This window comes from Balaenoptera borealis, assembly GCF_965194805.1.
Source record: "Balaenoptera borealis genome assembly, chromosome: 4".
NCBI lineage: Eukaryota > Metazoa > Chordata > Mammalia > Artiodactyla > Balaenopteridae > Balaenoptera > Balaenoptera borealis.
The window spans coordinates 79,023,377-79,042,688 of NC_138861.1; the positions used below are offsets into that span (position 1 = coordinate 79,023,377).

The 19,312-nt window shown below is 38.1% G+C and overlaps 1 long non-coding RNA gene across 2 annotated transcripts in view; it reads right to left on the reverse strand.

The window, feature by feature from the left end:
• Positions 1 to 950: 950 nt before the first annotated feature.
• The window catches only part of LOC309628106, a 36,057-nt gene continuing 17,695 nt past the window's right edge, over positions 951 to 19,312 (reverse strand). The window contains exon 3 of one of the 2 annotated variants that reach the window (XR_014244166.1): positions 951 to 2,575. This is a non-coding gene — a long non-coding RNA (uncharacterized lncRNA). Of the gene's footprint in view, positions 2,576 to 8,705; positions 9,174 to 19,312 lie in introns of those variants that run through there. The other variant, XR_014244167.1, reaches the window with a different exon arrangement.

A 19,312-nucleotide genomic window follows, 5' to 3' on the forward strand; every position in this document is an offset into this window, starting at 1 on the left:
TATGCATTAAAGTAGAATCAAATGCAGTTTGCTTCTAAATTAAGAGCACTATACTGCTTCCTCTGCAGCTTGGAGGGACATCAAGGATGATGCCTTTCACGTATAGAGAAGGGGGGAGGATTAGCAGGAGTGGAGGGTGGGAGGAGAGAGAGAAAGCCTCCAAAACACAAGCTCATGGAAGATTGTAAACACTGCACTTTTATTCTTCAGGCCAGCTAGGCACCTTAATCCATTTGTCTTGTCCCCCTACCCACCATGCTCTCTGAAACTGCCTCACTTTCTTCTCTGCTGGTCTTTCACTAGTCTCTCCTCCTTTGTCCTATTGTGGCAGGACAGGATTTACAATGTGCAAGTGCTACCCTCCTGTATGCTTTCTTTCACTTGATGCCCCATCCCTAAAGAAGATATGCCCTTTCATCTCACAGATGCTTCCTGTCCTTCCCGGTGTGCCTTACAGAGCAGGGGTAGCAAATTCAAATGCCCACGGGAGGTAGAAAAGCAACTTGAATGAGGAAAAGTGGGAAGGGATCATGGAGAACTGGAGTGATGCCCCACAAACGGAGACGGCTGCTATCAAGCTCCCGTTGATTCTCACCATGGAGAAAATGGGATCCCAGTGTTGTCAGGTCTTTTAATTTTCCAGAAGATCTGGAAATCCAGATGTTTAGGTGAAATTCACCCACTGTGAAATGTTGGAAACTAACTCCATAAAGACAACAGCAACACTCTACAACTTAAACTAGGTTGGAGGGCTAGGGGTAGCTTGTGGGCTGCCATTTTGCCACCTCTACTTTAAGGAGAGTTTTGTCTTGGCCAGCTTGATTCCCAGACCTTTTGCAGAATTGAAAAAATGAGTAGAGAGAACCAAGGTCTGGGAGGTGAAATAAAATACATATGGACCTAACTGGATGAGGTAAGAGGATCTAGATAACAAAGAGCTGGGAGTGGGCTTCCCTGGTGGCGCAGTGGCTGAGAGTCTGCCTGCCAATGCAGGGGACATGGGTTCGAGCCCTGGTCTGGGAGGATCCCACATGCCGTGGAGCAACTAAGCCCGTGCGCCACAACTACTGAGCCTGCGCGTCTGGAGCCTGTGCTCCGCAACAAGAGAGGCCGCGGCAGTGAGAGGCCCGCGCACCGCGATGAAGAGTGGCCCCCACTCGCCGCAACTAGAGAAAGCCCTCGCGCAGAAACGAAGACCCAACACAGCCAAAAATAAATAAATAAATAAATAAGTAAATAAATAAATAAATAAATAAATAAATAAATAAATAAATAAAAAAAAGAGCTGGGAGAGAGAGAGGGTAAGAGGGAAAGAGGTCCCGGGGTTGGGCAGTCCAGGTGTGGAGAGGTGGGAAGTTTGTGAGTGTGATGCTCTAGAGGGGCTCTGAGTGAGAAACTTCCTCAGGGTGGAGGTGGGTGAGGAAAGACCATGAGTATCAGTAAATATGGGTCATGAAAGAGATCCCTTTAAATGTTCTTCAGAGAAATCAGACAGGGATTGGAACTCTTTTTACAGTTCATTTTGGATGCAGGATTGGGCTATTAAAATGTGACTAAAAAAAAAAAGACAGAAAAAAACCCAAAAAATGAATAAAAAAGAAAAAATAAAAATAAAATGTGACTCCATGTGGAGACCAGGTCACTTCGAGCCCTGGGAATTGGTAGGAATAAGTTTCTTAATGGCAGACAACCGAAAGCAACTCTGGATAATTTAAGAAGAAAACGGATTGATTGGAAGGATATTAGGTACATCAAAGAATTGGTAGGAAAACTAGAAAAGCAGGCTCAGAAAATGAGCAGGAATGAGGGGACATGGCAGTCTGGAAGACAGCTAGGTCACGCCACTGGAACAGTCTGCTTATCTTGTCACTACTGGACACTCACTGTTACACCCCTGACTGCACTCTCACTGCTGTCACTCCACTGGACACTGGCAGCTGCCACGAGCAACATAAATGATACTATAATATACTGTTCTTGCTTCTTTGTATTAAGACTCAAAGTCCTGAGTCGAGAGCTTCCAAATGGCTGACCTTAGGTCGCATGCCTATTCTCTAGCTGTGAGGAATCTGGGAGAACAAGGGTCAGTTCTTTTTGGCTTCCCCAGTGGGAGGCAGAAAGTGCCTCCTGCCAAAATTCATGCAATGGCAGCTTCTCCAAACAGGAAGTCTGTTTGTATCAAGTACTGGGTAGCCATACATCTATTACAGAACCTCAGTGGAGGTAGTACCCTGTGTGAAAGAATGATTAGGAGATGGCCAGTGTATCAGCCAGGATAGGATTCTTTTTATTTTTATTTTTAAAAATCTACTTATTTTTTGGGCCACACTGCGCTGCATGCAGGATCTTAGTTCCCCCGACCAGGGATTGAACCCCCCGCCCCCTGCAGTGGAAGCGCAGAGTCTTAACCACTGGACCACCAGGGAAGTCCCCAGGATAGGATTCTTAATGCTGCAGTAACGGATAACTCCAGAATCTCAGTGGCTTACAGAAACAAAGGTTTACTTCTCGTTCACGTCCACTGTAGATTGTCCACATTGTCCTCACTTTAGGACCCAGGCTGGTGAAGCAGCTTCTACCTGGAAACATTACGAATCTCATAGCATGGGGGGAAAAGAAGGAGCATAGCAAGCCATGTTCTGACTCTTAAAGCTTATGCTTGGAAGTGACAAACATAACTTCTGCTCACGTATTCCTAGTCCAAACAAACCATGTAGCCAAACCTGATATCTGTGGGACAGGGAAGTATGATATGACTCCAAGGAGGGGCAATTATTGTACTATTTTGGAAAAAGAATTAAAGTCATTTTCAGGGAGGGGGGTATGCTAGGTAATAAGAATGAGCATATTAGAGGCAAGAAACAAAGTGGTGTTTGTGCAGTAGCTATAAATAGCTTGCTATTAATGAAGTATAAGGCTCAGGACAGGAGGAAGTAAGAGATGAAGCAGTAATGACAGGTGGGGGAGAGGTCAGCAGACCCTTGTCAAGGGCTTGATCCTTATTCTGTAGGCAATGAGGCACCCTTGAGGGCTTTTAAACAGGAATATGAGATGGCTAGATTTATGCTTTAGACAGACCACTTCATGTAAAGGATGATTTGAGAGAGATCTGTTAGGAGGTTATTGCATTTATTCAAGTGAAGGATGACAGCCTGAACTAGAGAAGCTAATAGGGGTGAAAAGGTGGTGACAGACAGAGAAAAGGCAGAATGGCTGGGTTTGTTGATTGATCAGTTGTGAAGGGTGAGAGAAAAAGAGGCAGGAAGGATGCTCCAAAGTGTCCAGACGGGGCAATTCAATTTCTTTCACCTTCCCACCAAATGATAAAGCTGAATGTCCCAATATCACCAAAGTATCTTAGAATCTAGGACCTTCTGTTTCCCTAGATGTGTACATCAGACCGGGCTAAAAGCTCCCAAGAAAATCAAAATGGCTAAACATCACCTCACATCCTAGTGTAAAAAGATAAAGGTTAGAAATGAATGTTCTTCCTCAGGCGACTACTTGATCTCTCTTTTCCATTTATCTCCCTTTTTATCATCCTATTCTTACTTCTTATCCTATCCTTTAAGATGCAGTGTCAGAGTGAGAAAGGCATTCACCCTTATATATAGCTGCTGAAAGGGTAGATTATAGCAAGCTTTTTGGAAAACAATTTGGCAATATGCTCCAAGAGCTTAACTGTATTCATAGACTTTGACCAGATATCCTACATCTGGCAATCTAACCTAAGAAGATTATTACCAATGAGAACAGAGATTTATGTACACAAATGTTTATTCCAGCATTACTCAGCATTGTAAAAAACAGGAAACAAACTCAATGTAAAAATTAGGACATGGTTAGGACACATCTATGTTTTCATTAATGATGTTTACAAAGACTGTTACATGAAATGGAAGAATGCTTATATGATAACATTACGAAAAAAACAGGATATAAAAGTAAATGCCTATAATAAAATCAAGTTTGTTTTATAAGAGCATAGGAAACATTGGAAGAAATTATATCAGAGAGTTATAGTATTACGGGTGATGTTTGTTTTCTTCATTTTACTTTCATTTTCCTCAAATTTCTAGAATGTGATGATTTCTTTTATCATCAGGAGAAAAGGTGTTTTTCCCAACCCTACCTGACTTCTACCTCTTAGCTCAACTCTGAGGTGATAAGGCAAGGTCACTGACGATGCAAAATATTTAAAAGACAAGTAGAGCCAACTAGACTTCTGGAGCACATTACTAGAAAAGAGAGTGCAGCATCAAACTGAGATGCACTCACCTATCCACAGAAACTCAGGTTGCAGATTACGATTAGGAAGCTACAAGATACCAAGCCACCAGTGATGCTGGACTGATAGAAGTGGCCTCTCACTTTCCGCCACTTCCTCCATCAGGAGAGCTTTGCCTTCTGAGTATCACTTCATTTTTGTGGACCAGGACCAAGACTTAACTCCTCACATCCAACTTTTGGGCCCTCTCAATAATTATTGGGATGAGAGCAAGCATGGGCTGGGGAACATGTTGATCTTTAACCATGATTAATAAGACCCTTAATAATTGGTCTTATTAATCCAAAAAACATTAGAGAGAGAGGGAGAAAGAATATACTAGCTCCCACAATTACATTGATGATTTGCTAGGCAGCTGGTACAGTTTTCCCAGTCATATAATCATACATAAAGAATATAGAGAAAGAGACAGATTCAAGAAATATTTAGGAGGCAGGATATTCAGGGCTTAGTGGTTTATCATATGTTCACAGTGAGGGGGAGGGAGAAATCGCAAATGACTGGGGACCATTTGGGGTCAAAGGGACTAAACTGGTACACCTGGCAGGTATGGTAGGGCCGGGCCTGAGGAGGTAATCTGTGCATTTGATTTGGTTGTGTGAGCCATGGAGATGGAGGAGATGGCTCACTTAATCTGAATACTCGTTACTTACAGAGAAAACAAATATATTAATGATGATGGGAGACAATGTTCTTGTTGGAGAAGGGGGTACAAATATGGAAAGGGTGGAGGCTAGAATAAACTTAGCGGTATTGGATTGGAATTGTAGAGATTGCTGTGAAGTCAGAGTTATTTACATATATAAATGAGAGAGGGGCAGAGAAGGGGGGAAAGAGAGAGAGAGAGAGAAAGAGAGAAAGAGAGAGAATGTTAGAACAGATATAGGTGTAGATACAGGAGTAATCCTAGCTCTTTTTGGTGAGAGGCCTGCAAGCAATGACACCCAGATCTTGGTTTCTAAGTAGCTTACTAAAAGGAACCAGAGTTCATTGGATAAGTTGCCAGTTCTAGGGCTGTGCCATGGAAAGTAAAGATGAGTCTGAAACATCTTCTTGCTCCAGAAAATAAGGAAGCTCCCAAAGTATGTTGGGAACATGTTAAAGGATACAGAATTTAACCTGAAGGGGCTCTCAGTGGTGAAATATGGGACATTTTGAGCATCAAAATAAATAATATTAATAATGGATTATAAACCATTGAACAAAAGGAATCCATGAGTCCATACTGGTATAAATAAATAAATAAATAAATGGAAAGAATGCCAGCTAATTAATGTAGAAGGAATAATGGAATTAGAAAATCAACATTTAGTAACAACCATAGTAATAATTTATTCAGGCAAAATAGCAGGTGAAAGTTTGATGAGAAAAAGGATATTTACATAGTCCCAAAGTATCTCCCCACAAAATACTTAAAAATTATATGTTAATTAGTAACGACAAAATATTTATTAATTATCTCTGAGTGGGGAAACAAAATAAGAAAGGTTAGTATTACCAGTAAGAAGACACATTGACACTGTGTGCTTCCTGATATGATGCACTGAGGACACAGCATCGCATTTGTAATATTCCTGCCCCCCAAACCATAACTTGTATCTAATCATGAGGAAACAACAAACAAACCCAAACTGAAGGTCATACAAAGTACCTGGCCCTCAAAAATACCAAGACTATAAAAGATAAGGAAAGTCTGAGAAACCGTCCTGATTTCGATAGGGATGCTGTAGTTTTTGTCGAACAGTGCCCCTTGTTTATAAGGCCAATGGGACACCATGTCTGCAACTTACTCTTAAATGGTTTAGAAAATTATACATAATTGATATCTCATATATTTATACATGTGAGATAATGAGAAGGGGAGGGAAAGAGAGAGAGAGAGAGAAAGAGGCAAGAGAATGGTGAAATATTAATAAGAGGGATATTAATATTAATAATATTAATAATAGGTCTTGGGTGAAGGGTGTATAGAATTTCTTTGTACCATTTCCTATAACTCTGATCTCAAACTAAAAAATAGGAATGAAGTTATTGAATATCGAAAAACATAATTTTCAGAAAAAATATCCTTGACACAGTATTAGAGATAGATATTGCTAAGGAACTGAACAAAATAAGTGGCTTGGAGAAACAGCAAGCTTCAGAGATGTGTCCCCAGTGCCAACATGGTGTGACAGGCAGAAAGCAGATATGGCTGTCTGGGTCCAGATTACAACTTCTCTAGTGCTGGTGCCTAGTCCCTTCCTCCAATGATGATGCGGAGTAATTACAGAAATGTAGCAACCTAATAGAAGACAATACAATAAACTACTCAAAAGCCAATAGGCACCATCTAGTGGCAAGAAGGTGATTTTCCCCACAGTTTAAGGATGGTCAATTTGCATGTCTACTAGCAGTGTGAGAGATCCCGAAGTTTCACATCTTCACCAAGCTTGCTAAGGTCAGACTTGTCAAGTTTTATCATTTTGATAAGTATGGGATGTTATTTCCTATAAACTTGCAGTTAGATTTAGAAGCTTGGTTTAGATTTAGGTTTATTTATTTAGGTAAAGATACTTCATTCATAATGCTGTATACTTCCTATTGTATCACATCAAAAGGCACGTAACGCTGATTGTCAATCAATAGGTTCAAAAGTGGTCAACCTGATTCATCATTACATGTAATAATAAGGCCCCTCATCAACACTGCACCTAATGATTTTAGCAACCATTGATAATCCCTTATGCTTCACTTACTCATCCCTAACCCCTTTCTCCCCCAGAACTTCTGGCAACCACTGATCTTTTACTGTCTCCATAGTTTTGCCTTCTCCAGAATGTCATATAATTACAATCATACAGTATGTAGTCATTTCATATTTGCTTCTTTCACTTAGCAATATGCATTTAAACTTCCTCCATGTCTTTTTGTGGCTTTATAGCTCATTTATTTTTATTGCTGAATAATATTCCATTGTTTGGTTGTACCATAGTTTATATACCCATTCACCTACTGAGGGACATCTTGGTTGCTTCCAAGTTTGGCAATTATGAATAAACTGCTATAAACATCTGTGTTCAGGTTTTTCTGTGGATATATAGGTAAATACCAAAGGATGTGATTGCTGGGTCATATGGTAAGAGTATGCTTAGTTTTGTAAGAAACTGCCAAATTGTTTTCCAAAGTGGCTGTACCATTTCGCATTCCTACTAGAAATGAATGAGTTTCTGTTGCACCACATCCTTCCCAGCATTTGGCATTGTCAGTGTTTTGGATTTTAGCCATTGTAATATGTGTGTATTGGTATCTTGTTTTAATTTGCAATTCTCTAATGACATACCATGTTGAGCATTTTTTCACATGCTTATTTGCCATACCTTGCTTCTGGTTTTTTCCTTCCACTATACATAACCATTTTTATTGGCTTTTGGTTTGTGCTTCTATTGTTACTTTAAAAACACACACACACGTATCTATAGTCTCCTTTCTTACACAGGAAGTAGCATACTGTGCATATTCCATAGCATTTGTTTTTTCTTTTTTCTCCCCCATAGCACTTTACAGAGCATCTTTTACAGCAGCATAGGACCCATCATATGGATGTACCATTGTTTCTTAAACTAGTCCCTTACTGATGAACATTTGAATGGTTTCTAATCTTTTACTATTACAAATAATACTACAATGAATCACCTTGTACATACATCATTTCATATTTCTGCCTATATATCTTTGAGATACATTTTATAGAAAGGTGATTATAGTGTCCAAGGTTAAATGCATACTTAATTTTGCTAGATATTGCCAAATTCCCCTGATATTCCTGCATTCTGACCAGCAATGTATGAAAATGCCTGCTTCCCTGCAGATTTTCCAATAACATGTTTTGTCAAACTTAAGGATTTTTGCCAACGTGATGAAAAAGTGTAATGCTCTACATTTTAGCTGTATGGTGGGTACAAAGAAGTTTGTTCTGTTATTAATTACACATTTTGATGCATCTAAGATATTTTATAAAACAAGCTAACATAAGGAATTGCTTTTAAAGAAGATAGGTTTTCTATTTCAGTCTTAGAAGAAATATACCACTTTTATTGATAATCTAACTGTTGATTAAAGAACTAGAGGGAATTCCCTGCTGGTCCAGTGGTTAGGCCTCCATGCTTCTACTGCAGGGGGCACGGGTCTGATCTCTGGTTGGGGAACTAAGATCTTGCAAGCCGTGTGGCCCGGCCAAAAAGAAAAAAAAAAAAAAAAACTGGAACAATAGCTGCTAGAACTGGAAAGAATTTCAGAGATAAGGAAGTCTTATCATTCAACGAATTAAAACTCTTGGGCTCAAAGAAGCCAGGTAATTAACTTCAAGTCACATGGTTAATGAAAAACAAGCTCACCTTTTTTTAAAATAAATTTATTATTTATTTATTTTTGGCTGTGTGGGGTCCGTTGCTGCGGGCGGGCTTTCTCTAGTTGCGGCGAGCAGGGGCTACTCTTCGTTGCATTGCGCGGGCTTCCTGTTGCGGTGGCTTCTCTTGTTGCGGAGCATGGGCTCTGGCGCGCGGGCTCAGTAGTTGTGGCTCACAGGCTCTAGAGCGCGGGCTCAGTAGTTGTGGCTCACAGGCTCTAGAGCGCAGGCTCAGTAGTTGTGGCGCACGGGCTTAGTTGCTCCGCGGCATGTGGGATCTTCCTGGACCAGGGCTCGAAACTGTGTCCCCTGCGTTGGCAGGCGGATTCCCAACCACTGTGCCACCAGGGAAGTGCCCAATATTAAGTCTTGAGTCACAGTACTGGATAGGAGTTGCCAGGATATTTCTCATAACATCCTGTTAGTTCCATGGATGACAGCTGGGGTTTTGTAACACCTGATGCCTAATGCTCTGCCATTTGGTAAGAAATTTCTTTCCTGGAAGGATTGAATGAGTAACTATTTTTCATATCCATATGAAACACCTCACACCCAACTCCGCCTTGCTGAATGTTTGGATGGTAGGATGTATATACAAAGCTGATACAATACTTACTTTGCGTTCACCAGGATGAAAAAGATGGTACACAGCTTCCTTTTTAATGACTGTGAGAACTAGAAAAGTTACTTTCACCCCTAAGACTACCTAGCTGAATCAACCCAAGCTTTAACATCCTTGGTGAATTTTCCTTATTATGAAATTTCTTTTAAAGCAAAATTAAAGAACAACTTATTAGTCATTGCCAATACCAAAAATTATACAGCAACTTCCACTAATTCTCCATAGATAGAAGGCTCATCTTCCAGAGAGGTGGGGTAGAGAGAAAATTGTTTCAAGGGATCACTTCCTTTTAATGCTTTCTTTTGTGTTTATATGTGAGGCTTTCTTCATTTTTTCACGATGACTTCTCTAGCCTGTATTAAGGACTGTTTTTTTTTTCTTAAGCTATTGAATTTTTATTTCTTATTAAAAATCATTAAGTTCAGTAAAACTGTTAACAATGAGAGTTTTAAAAAAATAATAACTGGGGATTCCCTGGTGGTCCAGTGGTTAGGACTTGGCACTCTCACTGCCCTGCAAACAATTCCCCCTGGATCAAATGGTATAAAAAATTTTAGGGCTTTTGATATTTACTACAGAATTTCTCTTGGTAAAGCTTATATAATTTATACACTCAAAAGCATTTTAACCCTTTTTTTTTTTTTTTACTTTCTTACAGATAAGATCTTAAATTTGTTGGTCCTACTCTATAGATAATACATGTCAAGCTTGATAATATTTATCAATATCCAAAGGAATGTTGATCCATTAGCATCCATTTAGTACACTGTTATCCATTAGAAATCTTACCATATACTAGCTAACTATTAATCTGAGAGCCATTTCTAGCATTAAATAAAGATGAAAATTAAACTTAAAAACTTATATGTGAATTGCTTCAAAATATATTCAGGAAAATACTTTTTTTTTTTTTTTTTACAAACTACTGTATCATTGGAGAATGAGTAAGAGTCACAAGAAAGGTAGGTTTTGAACAGAACCATATCTTTATATCATAATATAAACATTTGGAAATTATTCCTGAAGTTGTATAGGCTGAAACTATAATAGAAATTTTTTAAAATTTAGATAAATTGATGGATAATTGAACAATGATTGACTCAAAGGAGAGATTAAGTATACTATATATAATTATTTCACAGAGCAACACTTTTCTACAAACTAGATTCATTATAAATACTAGACTAATAATCTGATCCCAAATGGAATTATTATATTCTATTGTCCTTACATTCATTCATTCAACAAATATTGAGTGCCTATATGTGCCACTTAAAGATTTTTAGTCTTTTTTCTAAAAACAGTCTTCCATTAGCAATTTCATATTCTACATAGCAAGAGTTTAGATTTCCATGAAACCTAAATAAAAAATAATATAGAGGGACTTCCTGGGATTTCCCTGGTAGTCCAGTGGTTAAGACTCTGAGCTCCCAATGCAGGGCGCCGGGGTTCGATCCCTGGTCAGGGAACTACATCCCGCATGCCGCAACTAAGACCGGTGCAGAAAAAAAAAAAAAAAAAAAAAAATATATATATATATATATACACAGAGAGAGAGAGAGAGAGAGAGAGAGAGAGAGAGGCTTCCCTGGTGGTCCAGTGTTTGAGACTCCACACTTCCACTGCAGGGTTCATGGGTTCAATTCCTGGTTGGGGAACTAATAAGATCCTGCATGCCATGTGGCCAAAAATAAATAAATAAATAAATAAAAATAATAAATAAATAAAATAATGTAGAGAGTATTAAATCTTTGATATTTATGGAGACAAATGTGACTGGTGAATGACCCTGTAGTCCTAGAAAGAGAATTGCTGGGACTGGGGTTTCCCTGTTTCTGAAGTGGGAGGTGCTGCATCTGCCCACTAAGTCTCCAGGTGCTAGGAGCCGCTTTCTCAGCACTGCTCAAAACTGCTGGCAATTAAGCTCAGACTGCCCAAGTGGTCAGTCTTATCTGTCACTTATCCCCGTGACACTCTCATGCTCACCTTGCCTAAAGAGGGGGCGGGTCCCTCTATTAGAGGATGGCCCCCACATTATACCCACTATGTCCTGGCTCAAGTACATCTCTTTTTAGAATGTGTAAAGAGGGGGAACACATCCACCTGATGCCCCTTCTACCTGGAGTTCCTGCTGGCTGAAAGTGATACCGCTGATACACACTGGAGCCCTTTGCATGGCAATATTTAAGTAAACATTGTGGGAATCTTGGATCTGGCAGGGTCCCACTGCCCCCTTCCAGCCTTCTCCTCAACTCTACCATGTCTTGGCGAAACTACTAGAGTCCCAGGCAGGACCATCAAGGCACGTTCCCTTCTCCTCTACACCCCCTGAGCTTCCCTGAGAGCAGCTCCACTGCTTTTTGTTCCCTTACCCAACACACGCAGGAGCTGGGATGTGAGGAGTTGAGGGGGGCTGACTAACTTCTAAACCCTACGGGTTCCTCTTCATTTCTTCCCCACCCTCCCCAGGTTTGAGGAGTGTTCCTATTTTGGATTTTGGTGATGGGGAAGGAACTGGCCTCTCTGCTGCATGTTCTTTCAAAACAATTTTTTTTAATGACCTTGCATCTGGACATTCCTTTTGAACTTAGAAAGCTAGGATTCAGTGTTTTTTTCTCACACCCAGAACTGACCTCTGTCTTGACTCTACCCAGATGGTGCCCTCTTGTTTTGCAGCCCAAAGGGGAGAGATGGTCGTAGGTTTGGGGAACAAAACACATGGACTAACACCTCATAGAATCATCCCATCACATAGCTCATGAATGTTATGTTTTACGTGAAGAAAATTGTTATGTGGTAAAATGTGAAAATAATAGGAAAAATGTAATTATACCTTGATTAAAGCAATATAAAATGAAAATGTCTGTATAGAAAATAAGACAGAGTCAGCTCTACCCACCACCAGAGCCTCCCATCAAGCCTCTTAGATAGCCTCAACCACCAGAGGGCAGACAGCAGAAGCAAGAAAAACTACAATCCTGCAGCCTGTGGAACTAAACACACATTTACAGAAAGATAGACAAGATGAAAAGGCAGAGGGCTATATACCAGATGAAGGAACGAGAAAAAACCCCAGAAAAACAACTAAATGAAGTGGAGATAGGCAACCTTCCAGAAAAAGAATTCAGAATAATGATAGTGAAGATGATCCAGGACCTCGGAATAAGAATGGAGGCAAAGATTGAGAAGATGCAAGAAATGATTAACAAAGACCTAGAAGAATTAAAGAACAAACAAACAGAGATGACCAATACAATAACTGAAATAAAAACTACACTAGAAGGAATCAATAGCAGAATAACGGAGGCAGAAGAACGGATAAGTGACTTGGAAGACAGAATGGTGGAATTCACTGCTGCGGAACAGACTAAAGAAAAAAGAATGAAAAGAAATGAAGACAGCCTAAGAGACCTCTGCAACAACATTAAACGCAACAACATTCACATTATAGGGGTCCCAGAAGGAGAAGAGAGAGAGAAAGGACCAGAGAAAATATTTGAAGAGATTATAGTCGAAAACTTCCCTAACATGGGAAAGGAAATAGCCACCCAAGTCCAGGAAGCACAGAGAGTCCCAGGCTGGATAAACCCAAGGAGAAACATGCCAAGACACATAGTAATCAAAGTGGGAAAAATTAAAGACAAAGAAAAATTATTGAAAGCAGCAAGGGAAAAATGACAAATAACATACAAGGGAACTCCCATAAGGTTAACAGCTGATTTCTCAGCAGAAACTCTACAAGCCAGAAGGGAGTGGCATGATATATTTAAAGTGATGAAAGGGAAGAACCTACAACCAAGATTACTCTACCCAGCAAGGATCTCATTTAGATTTGATGGAGAAATCAAAAGCTTTACAGACAAGCAAAAGCTAAGAGAATTCAGCACCACCAAACCAGCTCTACAACAAATGCTAAAGGAACTTCTCTAAGTGGGAAACACAAGAGAAGAAAAGGACCTACAAAAACAAACCCAAAACAATTAAGAAAATGGTCATAGGAACATACATATCGATAATTACCTTAAACGTGAATGGATTAAATGCTTCAACCAAAAGACACAGGCTTGCTGAATGGATACAAAAACAGCACCCATATATATGCTGTCTACAAGAGGCCCACTTTAGACCTAGGGACATATACAGACTGAAAGTGAGGGGATGGAAAAAGATACTCCATGCAAATGGAAATCAAAAGAAAGCTGGAGTAGCTATACTCATATCAGATAAAATAGACTTTAAAATAAAGAATGTTACAAGAGACAAGGAAGGACACTATATAATGATCAAGGGATCAATCCAAGAAGAAGATATAACAATTATAAATATATATGCACCCAACATAGGAGCACCTCAATACATAAGGTAACTGCTAACAGCTATAAAAGAGGAAATTAACAGTAACACAATAATAGTGGGGGACTTTAACACCTCACTTACACCAATGGACAGATCATCCAAAATGAAAATAAATAAGGAAACAGAAGCTTTAAATGACACAATAGACCAGAGAGATTTAATTGATATTTATAGGACATTCCATCCAAAAACAGCAGATTACACGTTCTTCTCAAGTGCGCACGGAACATTCTCCAGGATAGATCACATCTTGGGTCACAAATCAAGCCTCAGTAAATTTAAGAAAATTGAAATCATATCAAGCATCTTTTCTGACCACAACGCTATGAGATTAGAAATGAATTACAGGGAAAAAAACGTAAAAAACACAAACACATGGAGGCTAAACAATACGTTACTAAATAACCAAGAGATCACTGAAGAAATCAAAGAGGAAATCAAAAAATATCTAGAGACAAATGACAATGAAAACATGACGACTCAAAACCTGTGGGATGCAGCAAAAGCAGTTCTAAGAGGGAAGTTTATAGCTATACAAGCCTATCTCAAGAAACAAGAAAAATCTCAAGTAAACAATCTAACCTTACACCTAAAGAAACTAGAGAAAGAAGAACAAACAAAACCCAAAGTTAGCAGAAGGAAAGAAATCATAAAGATCAGAGCAGAAATAAATGAAATAGAAACAAAGAAAACAATAGCAAAGATTAATAAAACTAAAAGCTGGTTCTTTGAGAAGATAAACAAAATTGATAAGCCATTAGCCAGACTCATCAAGAAAAAGGGGGAGAGGACTCAAATCAATAAGATCAGAAATGAAAAAGGAGAAGTGACAACAGACACCGCAGAAATACAAAGCATCCTAAGAGACTACTACAAGCAACTTTATGCCAATAAAATGGACAACCTGGAAGAAATGGACAAGTTCTTAGAAAGGTATAACCTTCCAAGACTGAACCAGGGAGAGACAGAAAATATGAACAGACCAATCACAAGTAATGAAATTGAAACTGTGATTAAAAATCTTCCAACAAACAAAAGTCCAGGACCAGATGGCTTCACAGGTGAATTCTATCAAACATTTAGAGAAGAGCTAACACCTATCCTTCTCAAACTCTTCCAAAAAATTGCAGAGGAATGAACACTCCCAAACTCATTCTATGAGGCCACCATCACCCTGATACCAAAACCAGACAAAGACACTACAAAAAAAGAAAATTACAGACCAATATCACTGATGAATATAGAGGCAAAAATCCTCAACAAAATACTGGCAAACAGAATCCAACAACACATTAAAAGTATCATACACCACGATCAAGTGGGATTTATCCCAGGGATGCAAGGATTCTTCGATATACGCAAATCAATCAATGTGATACACCATATTAACAAATTGAAGAATAAAAACCATATGATCATCTCAATAGATGCAGAAAAAGCTTCTGACAAAATTCAACACCCATTTATGATAAAAACTCTCCAGAAAGTGCACATAGAGGGAACCTACCTCAACATAATAAAGGCCATATATGACAAACCCACAGCAAACATCATTCTCAATGGTGAAAAACTGAAAGCATTTCCTCTAAGATCAGGAATGAGACAAGGATGTCCACTCTCACCACTATTATTCAACATAGTTCTGGAAGTCCTAGCCACAGCAATCAGAGAAGAAAAAGAAATAAAATGAATACAAATTGGAAAAGAAGAAGTAAAACTGTCACTGTTTGCAGATGACATGATACTATACATAGAGAATCCTAAAACTGCCACCAGAAAACTGCTAGAGCTAATTAATGAATATGGTAAAGTTGCAGGATACAAAATTAATGCACAGAAATCTCTTGCATTTCTGTACACCAATGATGAAAAATCTGAAAGAGAAATTATGGAAACACTCCCATTTACCATTGTAACAAAAAGAATAAAATACCTAGGAATAAACCTACCTAGGGAGACAAAAGACCTGTATGCAGAAAACTATAAGACACTGATGAAAGAAATTAAAGATGATACCAACAGATGGAGAGATATACCATGTTCTTGGATTGGAAGAATCAACATTGTGAAAATGACTATACTACTCAAAGCAATCTACAGATTCAATGCAATCCCTATCAAATTACCAATGGCATTTTTTACAGAGCTAGAGCAAATCATCTTAAAATTTGTATGGAGACACAAAAGACCCCGAAGAGCCAAAGCAGTCTTGAGGGAAAAAAACGGAGCTGGAGGAATCAGACTCCCTGACTTCAGACTACACTACAAAGCTACAGTAATCAAGACAATATAGTACTGGCACAAAAACAGAAACATAGATCAATGGAACAAGATAGAAAGCCCAGAGATAAACCCACGCACCTATGGTCAACTAATCTATGACAAAGGAGGCAAAGATATACAATGGAGAAAAGACAGTCTCTTCAATAAGTGGTGCTGGGAAAACTGGACAGCTACATGTAAAAGAATGAAATTAGAATACTCCCTAACACCATACACAAAAATAAACTCAAAATGGATTAGAGACCTAAATGTAAGACCGGACACTATAAAACTCTTAGAGGAAAACATAGGAAGAACACTCTTTGACATAAATCACAGCAAGATCTTTTTTGATCCACCTCCTAGAGTAATGGAAATAAAAACAAAAGTAAACAAATGGGACCTAATGAAACTTCAAAGCTTTTGCACAGCAAAGGAAACCATAAACAAGGCGAAAAGACAACCCTCAGAATGGGAGAAAATATTTGCAAACGGATCAACGGACAAAGGATTAATCTCCAAAATATATAAACAGCTCATTCAGCTCAATATTAAAGAAACAAACACCCCAATCCAAAAATGGGCAGAAGACCTAAATAGACATTTCACCAAAGAAGACATACAGATGGCCACGAAGCACATGAAAAGATGCTCAACATCACTAATTATTAGAGAAATGCAAATCAAAACTACAATGAGGTATCACCTCACACCAGTTAGAATGGGCATCATCAGAAAATCTACAAACAACAAATGCTGGAGAGGATGTGGAGACAAGGGAACCCTCTTGCACTGTTGGTGGGAATGTAAATTGATACAGCCACTATGGAGAACAATATGGAGGTTCCTTAAAAAACTAAAAATAGAATTACCATATGACCCAGCAATCCCACTACTGGGCATATCCCCAGAGAAAACCGTAATTCAAAAAGACACATGCACCCGAATGTTCATTGCAGCACTATTTACAATAGCCAGGTCATGGAAGCAACCTAAATGCCCATCAACAGACGAATGGATAAAGAAGTTGTGGTACATATATACAATGGAATATTACTCAGCCATAAAAAGGAACGAAATTGAGTCATTTGTTGAGACGTGGATGGATCTAGAGACTGTCATACAGAGTGAAGTAAGTCAGAAAGAGAAAAACAAATATCATATATTAACGCATGTATGTGGAACCTAGAAAAATGGTACAGATGAGCCGGTTTGCAGGGCAGGAGTTGAGACACAGATGTAGAGAACAGACATATGGACACCAAGGGGTGAAAACTGCGGTGGGGTGGGGATGGTGGTGTGCTGAATTGGGCGATTTGGATTGACATGTATACACTGATGTGTATAAAATTGATGACTAATAAGAACCTGCAGTATAAAATAACAAACAAACAAAACAACTAATACTAAACTTTCATTGGGTTATTTGTATGGAAATATGTTAATATAAATGTTTCAGCCATTACATGAAATTTCTAAAAATCTTATATGTTCTGGTATAATGTTATAAGTCATAATACTAGTTATTACTTTAAATTGTATATCTAAGAAATAACTAATTTTCTTGTCAACTGCATTATTATGAACTTTCATCAAATCTTTAACCTTGGTCATTTTTAAGTCTTTTGTCATTTACAGACAGTTCTGGGTGTACTCTGATGCTTTTGCAAATATGTTCCTATAAAAGGGTTTCATCTTCAAGAAATTCATGGAAAAGACTCTGACAAGTACAGGTTTCTGGTAACTGACTGTACTGCTGAACTGAATGAATAAGCATTTTCAGAACTCTAATGAAAAACTGATGAACTCATAAAAGTGCTAACGAAAGATTAAGATAAAAAAAAATTAATTACATGGGACTGAGTGAACTGATGAGGATGAGTATAATTTTTGTGTCTTTCTGTTTGAATTTAAAAAAAAAATCCCACAAGGACTCAGAGGCAAAGAATATACAAATCAATTTTCACTGCAAAGTAAAGGAGCTGCTACAGTGGAGGATTACTAGACTGAATGTCAATATTATGACATAGTATGAGTGTGTTTCATGTTTGGTAATTGCAATCATTGTTGCTTTTGTTGTGGTCATCCTTGTACAATGCTTGATGTCAGTCTATTTATCTCTTGTAAAAATAAAATACAGTGTGTGTGTGTGTGTGTGTGTGAAAAAAAAAAAGAAAATAAGACAGGGATGAGGAATACTAAATTGTTAATCTTGGTTACATTTAGAGTGGAGGGATTATGAGTGAGATTTTATCTCTGTTTTCAAAATGCTTGTGATTACTTTCATAAGTAGGAAAAAAAATGAATTTACCAAAAGTAAAAGAGAAATGTCTCTTCATTGCTTGCATGTACATTTCCTTGAGCAGACCTTGAATAATGAAGAAATAACCTACATTTATAGATAATGATCCCAGTCTCCTGTGGTAAGCCATTCTAGTGCTCTAATAACCTTCTTGGTCAGGAAGTTTTCCTTTTATCCGTCATTAAATATCTTCTGCTATATTATTATAATGTTTCTTATGTCTCTGGCTAAAGTTTTAGCTTGTTATTTAGCCAATGTTTACATTGTGGCTAATCACAAAGGAAAAGTATATTCATATATTATAAATAACAATAATATGTTAGCTAAACTATTAGTTGTTTATTGAAAGCATTACAAATTATATAAACCTCTATCATAAAGTATCATAATATATTGGAATAAATATAAACAGGGATAAAATAATTTGTCTTTACCTACTAGACTTCTTAGTATATGGGAGACTTCCAATAAATGATTATTAAATAAATTAAATTTTATGATTTTAAAAATTATAATTTCTTAAGTATATAATGATTTGAAATATCTTGATTTTTGAAAGTCTTTGGATTAAAATCCAGATCAAGGCTTTTAGATATTTATTTGAAAAACTGTCATCATCTACAATATGAGAGTTTTGCCTGGAGGGTCTAACTAACCCTTTCACCCTCTATAAAGACATGTAATTCTTTTTTTTTTTTTTTTGGCCTTAGTTCCCCAACCAAGGATTCCCCGGCAGTGAAAGCGCTAAGTCCTAACCACTGGACTGCCAGGGAATTCCCTCAAGGTATGTAATTCTATGACTTTATGATTCATTGGCCCACAAATGCCCAAAAATTCAAACCTAGTTATTTTTTATATTTAAATATTGTTTTATTTATTTTAAGAAACATTAAAAAAAAAATAGAACTGGCATATTTAGGCCAGACCTGTATTGTCAATAGAAACAGAGTTGAGTGCTTCTCTAGTCTAGTGGATTCAGATAGCAGAGCTGTGTGACTAAACAATCCTCCCGCAAGATGACAGAAGGTAGGCTATTTTTACATGTAGTGAGGATAGTTTTTTTAAAATGGCTCTATGATTTATACAGTCTTTTTC